Raw genomic sequence first — 12,818 nt, 5'->3', positions numbered from 1 at the left:
GAATGGGGACTAGAGGTTCTTAGTGGGGCTCACTCCTTGTCCCTTTTATCTTTTGATACACTGAAATGAGAGTGTTCTTTGTTGTCCTAATTATAGAATCTAATAAGAATCGAGTAAATAGAAATAGGAATATTTTAGATATTCGGATCTTATTTGAGACTCTTTAAAAATTTTAGTTAGATATTTTTAAATTTCACCAACAACAATTATATAATATTTTCGTGTTCTAGGGATATACATCCTAAATAAATATGAGATGCATGAGGATGATCATAAATTAATTTTAATAGTTTATATTTATTAAGGTTAGAAACTCCGCCTAAGTAGTTTGCGCTTAGCCGGTCCCAAGCCCGGATAAAGGAGGAGGGTTGCGGTAGGTAACAATCAGCGTAAAAATTTCGTCACACCCTATGATATGGATTCAAATGATATAAACGTTGGGGCGTCCTCTACTAACGACGCGCTACATCGGAGCCCGAGTGTAGTGAGAAATATGCAAGAGTGTAGGGCGTTCACCGAAAGCGACGCGCTATGCCGGCACCCGCGTGTGGTGTTAAGTAAGCAAGGGTTCCCACATCATGGACGGGTGTGGGTAAAGAAGTTAGTCCATAGGACAGATAGTAGAATAAATAGTGGAACAGAACACAAGATAAACATAGAAAATAATAGAAGATATCATAGAAGGAGACCAATTAGGAAGGAGCAGGATAGGAGGAGGATCAGGGTTGGTACTTGGAATGTTGGATCATTTACAATAAAATTAATGGAGCTTGTAGATACCTTGGAAAGGAGAAGGTTGAATATTGTTTGCATTCAGGAGACTAAATGGGTAGGAGAGAAAAGTAAGGAAGTGGGTAATTCAGGGTACAAACTGTGGTTTACCGGAAAGGAGAGAAACAAAAACGGAGTGGGCATAATCATAGACAGGACATTGAAAGACGCAGTAATAGCTGTGAAAATAGTAGGAGATAGAATTATACTAGTAAAGCTAGTACTAGAAGGAGAAACAATAAATATAGTTAGTGCTTATGCCCCACAAATAGGACTAGACAGTGAGAGTAAACAAAGGTTTTGGGAAGATATGGATGATTTAATGCAAAGCATACCGAATTAAGAGAATGTTTTCATTGGTGGAGATTTGAATGGGCATGTAGGAAGTGATAAACAAGGTTATGAGAATGTTCATGGAGGTTTTGGTTTTGGCAGTCGAAATGAGGAGGGAAAAAGCATCCTGAATTTTGCTATGGCATACGACCTAACACTAGCAAATACCTACTTTATAAAAAGAGAGTCACATTTAGTGACTTTCAAAAGTGAGCAACATAGAAGTCAAATCGACTTCCTCTTAACTAGGAAAACAAATAGAGCTCTATGCAAGGATTGCAAGGTCATTCCAGGAGAGGCTTTAACAAGTCAACACCGGTTGGTGGTCTTGGATGTCAAGTTTAGGAACAATTCAAGTAAGGTCAGAAGAAATAGTGTAGCTCGAACAAAGTGGTGGGAGTTCAAAGGAGTAAAGCAAGTGAAGTTCAAAAATGAGCTTCTCGAGTCCGAAGTATGGAAGCTGGATATGGAGGCCAATGATATGTGGATACAGATGGCATCAAAGATTAGAAAAGTAGCTAGAAAAGTACTTGGAGAGTCTAAAGGACATGGACCACCCTCAAAAGAGAGATGGTGGTGGAATGAGGAAGTACAAAAGGCAGTGAAGAGAAAAAGAGAATGGTATAAGAAATTACCTAAATGTGATAATAATGAGGCATATGAACAGTACAAGATAGCAAAGAAAGAGGCAAAAAAGGCAGTTAGTCAAGCAAGAGCACAGGCCTTTGAAAAGTTATATGAGAAACTTGGAACTAAAGAAGGGGAGAAAGATATTTATAGATTAGCAAGGAGGAGAGAAAGGAAATGTCAAGATCTCAATCAAGTTAGGTGCATTAAGGATAAAGAAGGAAAAGTGTTGGTGAAAGATGAGAATATTAAAGAAAGATAGAGAAATTATTTTAATGATCTCTTTAATAATAGTCAAAATGGTAATAGTGTGAATATAGATTATAGAACAATAGAAAAGAATGTGAATTATACTAGAAGGATTAGATCTTTAGAAGTAAAGGAAGCACTTAAGAGAATGAAAGTGGGTAAAGCCTGTGGACCCGATGAAATACCAATTGAAGTGTGGAAGTATTTGGGAGATATGGGAGTGGCATGGTTAACTAAATTATTTAATAAGATCCTAAACTCAAAGAAAATGCCTGATGAATGGAGGAAGAGTATTTTAGTACCTATTTTTAAAAATAAGGGAGACATACATAGTTGCTCAAACTATAGGGGAATTAAACTCATGAGCCATACTATGAAGTTGTGGGAGAGAGTTGTGGAGCATCGACTACGTCATGATACTTCTATCTCTCTCAATCAATTTGGTTTCATGCCCGGTCGTTCAACTATGGAAGCGATCTTTCTCATTAGAAGCTTGATAGAGAAATATAGAGATGTGAAGAAAGATCTACACATGGTTTTTATTGATTTGGAGAAGGCTTATGATAGTGTTCCAAGAGAGGTCTTATGGAATGTGTTAGAACAAAAGAGGGTATCTATTAGGTACATACAAGTATTGAAAGATATGTATGAAGGAGCAACTACTATTGTGCGCACAGTGGGAGGGGACACAAGAGATTTTCCAATCTCAATTGGATTACACCAAGGATCAGCCATAAGCCCTTACCTTTTTGCATTAGTTTTAGATGAACTGACGAAACATATACAAGAGAGTATTCCTTGGTGCATGATGTTTGCGGATGATATTGTTCTGATAGATGAGACACGAGAAGGAGTCAATAGAAAGCTAGAACTTTGGAGAAGTACTCTAGAGTCAAAGGGTTTTAAGTTAAGTAGAACGAAGACAGAATACATGCATTGTAAGTTCAGTGAAGGCCAAACTGATGATAGAGAAGGAGTTAGTTTGAATGGAGTGATACTGCCCCAAAGTAATCACTTTAAATATCTAGGCTCAGTCATTCAAGTAGATGGAGGATGTGAGGAGGATGTTAGTCATAGGATTAAAGCCGGATGGTTGAAGTGGAGACGTGCCACGGGAGTTTTATGTGATCATAAGATTCCCAATAAATTAAAAGGAAAATTTTACCGTACAGCCATACAACCGGCTATGTTATATGGTAGTGAGTGTTGGGCATTAAAAGAGTCGTGTGCATCTAAGATAAGAGTTGCAGAGATGAGAATGTTAAGGTGGATGAGTGGTCATACTAGACTAGATAAAGTCCGTAATGAGAGTATTAGAGAAAAGGTAGGAGTGGTGCCAATTGAAGATAAGTTGAGAGAAGGGAGATTGAGGTGGTTTGGTCATGTGAAGCGTAGACATACGGAGGCTCCAGTTAGACAAGTAGAGCACATTAGGTTAGAGGATAGAAAGAAAAAAAGGGGTAGACCTAAATTGACTTGGAGGAGAATAGTACAACATGACCTAGAAGCATTACACATTTCTGAGGATTTAACCCAAAATCGTTCAGAGTGGAGAAAGCGAATCCATATAACCGACCCCAAATTTTTGGGATAAAGGCCTAGTTGAGTTGAGTTGTATATTTATTAAGGTTAGAATTACTCACCACTTATAGCCTATCATCCACCTAACTTGAATGGTGAGTATCCTTAGATCCTTAATCTTTCGAGTCTCTCAAACTTTATCCTATAAAATCAAACCCTAGAGAGTTATATAAGATTCTAAAACTCTGTATACATAATAAACATCTTATTCTAGACCCTTAGAAACCATAAATTAGGTTTTGAAACCTTGGAATCAAAGGAAAAATAAAGTGGGTAGAATCAAGTTTGATTGTCAGAGTCTTGGGCTTCGACTGCCAAACCTTGGAACATCATGTGTCCATTTTGGGTAGTAGCCACTGCAGCTGTCGAAGTCTTAGACTTCAACTGTAGAACTTGAAAAATTTTCAGATTTTTTGAAAAATTACATGCTTCGACTGCCGAACCTTTAGTTTTTGACAGTAGAACCTGAAAATTTCTAGAATTTCTAAGTTGAAAACCTACAAAATCCTTCTCCTATCAACACTCAAACTCACTTCAAAGTTCCAAAACTCAACCCAACAATATAAACAAGTTTCTAGGGCCTAAAACAACTTGAAATCATGCCTAATACTCACATACATTAATCAAAAACTCGAATCCTAGGTTTTCCCCAAACTCAACACAACATATTCAAGGAATTCTTCAAATCCATTAAGGAAACTAGCCATTTAAGGCCCAAACACTTAAACTTTCCTAAACTAACAATAAAAATATGCAATTTCAACAAAAAATTACAAAACCCTAACCCTAACATGCATAAATTCCCAAAACTCATCTTAAACACAAAATCACATGAATAGAAGTTGTAGAAACCTAATCCCTCATTAACTTTCTTAGATCAATCTAATATATCAAGAAAAAAAGAATGTTACCTCTTTTCTTAGATATTAGAGGTGAGAAAATCAAAGCCCTAAAGCTTGAATCTACTATCCTAAACTTATAAATGGAAGAATCTACCTCTAGATCTTGAAAAACCCAAAGAAATCTCTTCAAATAGCTCCTTGTATGCTCCAATAATTGAGAGAGAGAGAAGGAGAAAAAATCCAAGTGTTTTGGGCAGAAACACAAGCCTTGGTCCCTTTTATACCTTTAATTGTCGAGGGACTTTCAATTGCAGAAAGCTGGGCTTTCAGCTGCCGAAGTTTGTTCTGTCCAAATGGGCATTTGAACTATAAAAAAGACTTTGGTTGCTGAAAGTCCATCCTTCGGATACTAAAGTTTTTTTTGCCCAAAACAAACACTTAAAAACTTTTAAGAAATAAATATTTTTTATTTTTTAAATACATTTTGAACATCTCAAACACACACACGTACATAAACATATATATGTATACCATCATTCCCTTATCCATGGAGTCTTCAAATTCGCCAAAAGACTCCATCTACGACAGAAATTCCGATGTTAGGAAATGGTGGGGGTTACATTCTACCCCCTTAAGAACATTCGTCCTCGAATGTTAAAACATAATACATCAAACAAAACATAACATACGTAGAAAATGTGGGGATATTGTTGTATCATGGATCACAAGTTTCCCACATGCATTATTCCATGTTATGGCAATTCCATAGCACTTTGATCATAGATATCTCCTTGTTCCTCAACTTCCTTATCTGAGTATCCACGATCTTAATAGGTTGTTCAACATAAGAAAGCATTCGGAAATTTCCATGTCTGGTTCACTTATAACCTTGCTCGGATCTGGCACGAACTTCCTCAACATAGAAATATGGAACGCCGGACGGATTCTCTCCATGACAAAGCTAACTTATAAGATACATTTCGACCCTTTGCAACACTTCATATGGTCAAATATATCTCGGAGCTAATTTGCCTCTCTTTCCAAACCGGATGACACCCTTCATTAGAGATACATTTAGAAGCACCATGTCCCCTTCCTAGAAAATCACTTCTCTCCTACGGAGATCTGTGTAACTCCTCTATCTACTGGTTGCTATCTTGAACCTTGCCCTGATTAAAGGCATGGCTTGATTGGTGATTTTCACGAACTGCATTCCCGCTAAGGCTCTTTCACCTACTTCTTCCCAACACACAGAAGACCTACATTTCCTTTGTCGTGACCCAAAAACTCAAGTCGTGATTGGTGCATGAATTATAATTTTTTTTTTTTTAATCCATGCAAGCCTTATCAGATTATCATAAATTAAAAATAACAAAAAAAAATCCTTTATTGATCTAAAGAAAATAATAGTGAAAGCCCATACAAACTCCAAACAACTAAATACTAAATAAATAACAAAATGCCCTAGATAAACTGCGAAATCTTTACGAATTTCAAATAAAATTGAAACTGTTTAATAAATTAAACCAAATGTTAGCCCAAGGAAGCATGAATTCGGGCATACCATAAAAATAAGACCAGAAATTGTCGCTCTCCCGAAACCAATTGAACACTTAGACCAGGAGATAACAGACAGAGAAATAGATAACAGACAGAGAAATTATTATTTGAGCTAATACTTAGTGAATAATAATTATAGCACACAATAGAACAGAAACAGACAGACGCTTGATTAATTTCACAATAAATTTTCTATTCAATAAAATCATGCTCATGTTATCAAAATCATTAATAAAACAATTACATAAAACATATAAAAATCATTCAAATAAATTTTATAGTATAGTACACAAGGATGATGATACCCCATATCACCAAAAGTCAGATGGTAAGTGCGCTACCAAATATCAGATACATTCCTCATTCTTCACAGATATCAATGCATATGATACTAATGCAAATAATAAATTGCAATGATGCATAACTCAACAATACAACCTAATACCGTGATAGTCCATACGGTGGGGTCAGATAACAAATATAGATACTGGACACAAATACCAATTCGAAAACCAAAATCAATTTCTTTGAATCATTAAAAAATCAATCCAATTCAATAAATTTAGAGAGCTTAACAAGGCCAAATCAGTATCAATCGATCAGAATATTAAATTCCAAATTAATCTCAAATCAAATAACACATTCAATCTACTCAAATCTGTAAATTCCATAATAATTAAAATAGATATCAAATATTATAAAAGACAATAAATGCCTGTTCCTAGAAACCTAAAAGCTCTAATACAAGGATAATTGACATAATTAATTTTTATAAACTTGAATAATTCTAAATTCAGCAATAGAAATAAATCATGAGAAAATCACCTTTAAAGAAATTTCTTAAAAGCGCTAATTCAAAACTTATTCAATAATAATTTTAATGGTGGAAAATTTAAAAGGAAATAAAATAAATGTCATGTATTATAATTATTACTTATCTGAAAGATTTCAGAGCAAAGCTTAGTTCAGGCACAAAAATTGATTTGACTCAAATTATAAAAGTATTAACAGTTCCTATACAATAATATAAAATATGATTGTCTTAATAAATTTTAAAAATAATTAAAATAAAAATAAATAATAGTGTAATGTAATAAAAATTTAATATATTACTGCATATATAAATATACATATATACTGTTGAAAAATACTGCTGAAAATAAAATGTATTTGAAAAAAAAATAAAAGAAAAATTAAAACACTTTGAAGAGGTGGAACACATGAATACCAGATTTTCAATATATATATATATATATATATATATATATATATATATATAGTCTATCAGCATTAATTATATTACAAAACATCTAAAGCATTAAAAAAATGAGATTAGCAGTCCCACGTCCCATCTGAAAAGTTGCTGCAATGAATTTTTTTTTTTTTTTTTTTAAATATGTGAGAGATGATGGGCAATAGAAAAAGTGGTCAAATTTCAAGCCCCAAATGGGTTAAGGGACAATGGTGTGCAATAAATTGCTTGAAAAGTGGAAAAGATCTGTTGTTTCAATTTGCCGAGTTCCGCAACAGACCAAAAGTGAGGCAAAACACAAATATATATATATATATATATATATATATATATAATAATGATTCTATTACCAAAATTATTAATTGCTGGACAATACCCATCATGCCAAAATACTTAAATCTGTGGAAGAATGATTTACCTACATTAGGAGACAAGGAAAGTCAACGGTGGATGAAGAAAACAAAGATTTAATCAATGGTTATGTGTATGATATTTCCACGAATCAGGAAAAGAAGAGTAGATGAAACAAAAGGAAAAGATGACAGAGGAATGAATAAAAGAATAGAAAAACTAACTGAGTCCACTGCACAATGGTATAATTTTAAGGTTATTGAAAGATAGAGAGAGAGAATGAAAAAGGGTTTTATACTAAATTAATTTTTTTTTATGTTTTGATGGTATAAAAACTAAGAGATGAGAGAGATATTATAGGATTAATAAGAGATTGTTGATTGTGGGCCATATATAAAATATTTAAAATTTTAATTCTAATTTTTTTATAATTTAAATTAATAATTATATATATATATATATATACTTCCCTTCTTAAAAAAATTTGATCTCCAAATTTTAAATAGACAGAATTCTAATATGAAGAATTAAATAAATGAGGATATTTAGCTTGCATTTCAGATTTTGTCTCCCAGGTGGCTTAACTACTTGAATGATTACACCACAGAACCTTGACCAAAGCCACTTCCTTAAACCGAAGTTTTCTAACTTGACGATCTAAAATTTCCACCGGTTGCTCCACATAAGACAAATCTTTTTTAAACTGTATTGTCTGAGGTTGCAAGACATGCGATGGGTTTGGTACATACTTCCTAAGCATAGAAATATGAAATACCGGATGCACAAGTGCAAACTTAGGTGGAAGAGCTAAGCAATAAGCAACTACTCCAATTTTCTCCAGAATCTCAAACAGACCAATAAAATGGAGACTAAGTTTTCCTTTCTTCCCAAACCTCATGGTTCCATTAATGGGAGAAACTCTCAGAAATATATGATCACTAGTCATAAACTCTACATCTTTATGCTTAGGGTCAATGTAACTTTTCTATCTACTCTGAGCAGCTAAAAGTCTATCACAAATCAAGCGAACCTTCTCTGAAGTTAGCTGTATCAACTTTGGTCTTGTAAGCCTTCTCTCTCTAACTTCATCCTAACAAATCGGTGATTGACACTTTTTACCATATAATGCCTCATATGGAACCATCTCAATACTCGCCTGATAACTGTTATTATAGGCAAACTCCACCAAAGGCAAATGATGGTCCGAACTACCACCAAAATCCAAAACACATGCATGAAGCATATCCTCCAATGTTTATATGGTTTTTTTTTACTGTTCATCTATCTGATAGTGAAAAGCAGTACAAAAATCTACTCGAGATCCCAAAGCTTCTTGAAATTGCTTGTCGACACCATATTTTGGCCGATCCCCGAAATCAATAGACCTTGAAATCGACCCCCAGCACCGAGCCTCCTTGTCATTCAATTCATTTCCGATCTCTCTTCCTTGGGATCAAACCAAAGTCAAGTCTCTTTGCCAACTAATCACATTTTCGATCACTCCTTGCAAGAAATCAAAACCAGTACCAGATCTCCTTCCTTACCGATCTCTCAAATCAATTACCAAGTTTCCTGGCCAGTCAATCACACATCCGACCTCTTGTCAAACGAAATTGAACCAACATTAGATCTTCATGCCATCCGATCCCCCTTTTTATAAATATTATAGATAGTTGTTTAATAAAGTTAAGGTTTTAATCCGGCTTAATGGTGCTTCCGATCTTAAGTGTTCAGATCAGGTTTCCAATTTTAATAATCTAAAGTTCCGTTCAGTGTCGTTCTCGGTTTAGGCTGATCTCATGTTTACAATGTTTTGCCGATCTCTCATACAGATTAATAATTGCTTTTAAGTTATTCTAATATGTTCAGACAATCAGGCGCTTATGCAACTTAGATACTTTCCGATCTCATCCAGTCATTGAACAAAAAAAGAAACTTCATTTCATTTCAAATTGAAAATATATACAGGTCATTCGGCTGGAGGATCAACCCTAGCCTGTTCTACATTTTGTTCACCCCCTCTCTCACCTTCAACCTCCTCCTCGCTATCCTCTTCGTCTTGGGGAGCCAGGTCTACCATCTAGGAAAAGTCCTCCTCAAGATAATGCTTCCTGAGCTCGGCCAAGAGATCCCCATGGGCGTTCACATAAGCGCCGGCCTCCCTTGTCACTGCCTCTTCTTCTTTTGCTTTGAGTTCCTCAGTGAGGCGAGTGACATCAGCGGCTCGGAGCGCCCGAACCTCTTCAAGAACATGAGCTTGCTCAGCCAGTTTATCTTCGTAGAATTTCATCCGCCCCTCAATTTTAGCTATGTAGTTTTGGGCGGATGAAAGTTGGGATCGGAGGGAAGCGGCTTCCTGACCCACCTTCTCGATCTCCTGCTTCAAGCGGTGAGCCTTCTCCCGGACAATGTGTTGGTTCACCAAGCTCTCCACACTCAGGCTCATAGTCTGGGTCAGGATATCATCAAGACTGTTTGAGGTTAGCCTATCTCGATCCTCCCGAAGGCAGATGGAGGCCCCCAAAACCTTAGCCAAACCAGGATTCTCCCGAACAGTTCGGTTCTTCTCCAGGGAATGGATCAGTACTTGAGCGCCGCGGGAGAGGGTCCTCGAGGTAGGTTGGGAAGGACCCCCTTCCGCACTCGAAGCAACTGGAGGGGGTGGTGGCCATTCTTCTTGACGAGGAGGAAATCGAACCACTTCTACTTCAGAGATCGGCAGTTTCGAGGGCCGGGATGAGCCTCCCTGCATCTCTACTGAGTCATGCCTGGGCGTCTGAGAAGCCTCAGTGCGTTTCATCTCCCGCACCTTTCTGAAGACCTCTCTCTTCCGCTTTCGGCTCTCTTTAGAAGCCTCGCTGCCCACCATGCCTGCACAAAGAATAAGTCAGTGAGTTTGCTAAGGCCCAAAGGTCAGAGATATAGAAAGTACCGAGGCCAAGGTCAGAGAGCTGGAGCTCGCGTTCTTCGCCGGTAATCAGCTGCATTGTCCAATGATGCAGTTTGGCCGTCACTGCGTCTAAACAGGAGAATTTCTGAGTAGCCACCTGATCTTTCAATTCCATCACCATTATGCCCTCTTCCCTATTCAGGGTGATGCGCTTTAGAAGTAATGGGCCCTAATGCAGCCAGCTACGCGGGAAACCCTCAAAACCGCTCGGAACCTTGCTCCTCAGAATAAAAAAGCGGTTCTTCCAATTCTTCAGGGAGGAGGTAGGTCGGTAAAAAGCCCGCAATGCGGCTTCGCCTGAAAGAACTAGTATTCATCGTCCTTTCGACGAGTCAGCCTATGTAGCTCGGTGAATACCTTCGCTGTAGGACTGAGTCCCTTAGCTCGATAGAGACCTCTGAAGGCTACCAGGATCCGCCATGAGTTCGGGTGAACTTGAGCAATGCAAACTTGGTGGAATTTCAGAACTTCCTTGAAGAAGTCATCAAAAGGGAACCGCAGCCCTGCTTTTAATTGTTCTTCGTATACCATGATCATATCATTTTCTTCGAAGAAGTGATCAGCTCGGAGATCGCCATGGCATCTGATAAGTTCGTATGAATTAGGCCAAAGGTTATATTCTTGGCTAAATGACTGCAGATCGGTTTCTTGAAGGATTGACGGCAGCTCGTCCACAGGAAGGCTTTCTCTCCCTGAAGAATGCATTTGCCTCGAGGGTCCCACTTAACCACGGGATGGAACGGAGGATGTTGGAGGTCCAGATCGCCCTCTTGGTCCGACCACCTCAACGTCATCAGACGACCATAAAACATGAATGGAAGGGGGGGCTCGTCGCTCTCTAACCCTCGGCATTGGTCATTTTCAAGGAAAAGAGAGAAATTTAACTAAAGAAAAGATCAAAACCCTTACCGAAGTGTGATCGGTGTTGGATCAACTTGAAGAAACGAGAGAATTTTGGAATCGCTCGCGAGGTGCTGAAAATGACATAAGGGAGCAACTGGCTGTCCCTTCCCCTATTTATACCCGTCTAAGCATTCAATGCTCACGATATCCCAAGCGACACATCGGGCAGTGAAATTCGCCAGCTTTTCTGACACGTCGCAAGAACATTCCAGAAACTCATTAAATAAATAGGGGGAGATCGGCTAGTTAAAGATCGGGGAATTAAAATAGATGTTCAGAATTATAGATCGGTTAAAGGATGTTCAGTTAGGAATCGGATCGGATATGCACATTAGAGATCGGAAAGTAATTAATGCAATAATAATAAAATGATAATTATCAAAATAAGATCTCATTTTCAAAAGGTCGGATTATATCATTTGGGCGATCTCAAGAGATCGGATTACACAAAAGGTCGGATTACATCATTTGGGCGATCTCAAGAGATCGGATTACATTAAAGGTCAGATTACATCATTTGGGCGATCTCTGGAGATCGGCAGTACATCCTATCTAGTAAAGGCCTATGTCAAAGCCTAGTCTCATGGCTGAATCAAAAGACGTGTTTGATCAGGAGATCGGCCATCGACATCGGATAGATGTACAGCTCAGATGGGGGGACTATGACTCTCATGAGGATAAGAGAGGTCATCGTCAATGTTATCCCTTCGAACCGAGCTGCTGTTGGGACACCCAATGTGGTGAGAAGCCAAATGAACTTCGAAGGGCAGTCACCAATAATAGGAGGGAAATTAGCAGTCTTCTCGCCCGAAATCAGTTCGCCGATTATATCGGTCGACCGACTCGAGATTGACACGATCGATATTCTCGATCTGAATCGGTAAAATAGTCCGGTTCTCTCATTGTCATCAAATATGGCTATAGTGATTTTCTGATCACCGGGGTAGAAAATTTTCAGTCGGCGAACGACCGGAAAAAGATCAAAAGCAGCTATCATGGCCGAGATTGTTGCCGGAGCAGCTAAAACAGGAAAGTAAAAAGCGGGAGGAGAAAATGAAATGCAGAAGAATGTCTCGTTGAAGGTATATATATAGGAAAGGTCTGAGCATTTATTGTTAGCAGAAAATAAAGCGGACTCCTCGGAAACTGAAAGAATAAATGCTTTGACTGAATAAGCCCAGACAAAGGAGAAGACTCTGGAGCAAGAAAGATCGGGAGAGGTAGGCTCGGCATGAGAGATTGGAACAGGATCATATTAGAAAGATCGGAAGGGAGGGGAGATCGGAAAGCAAAGAGAATAAGACAACTTCCAATAACTGTCGTCATAATCAGAGCCGAGGTAGTTATGGCATTGCAGACGAGATCAAATCTCCACCGCACGCCTCATTTGCAGAATCGC

The sequence above is a fragment of the Hevea brasiliensis genome, chromosome 9 (genome assembly GCF_030052815.1).
Source record: "Hevea brasiliensis isolate MT/VB/25A 57/8 chromosome 9, ASM3005281v1, whole genome shotgun sequence".
In the NCBI taxonomy this organism is placed as follows: Eukaryota; Viridiplantae; Streptophyta; class Magnoliopsida; order Malpighiales; family Euphorbiaceae; genus Hevea; species Hevea brasiliensis.
The sequence above is the reverse complement of the archived record's forward strand: the minus strand, read 5'-3'. Positions refer to the sequence as shown.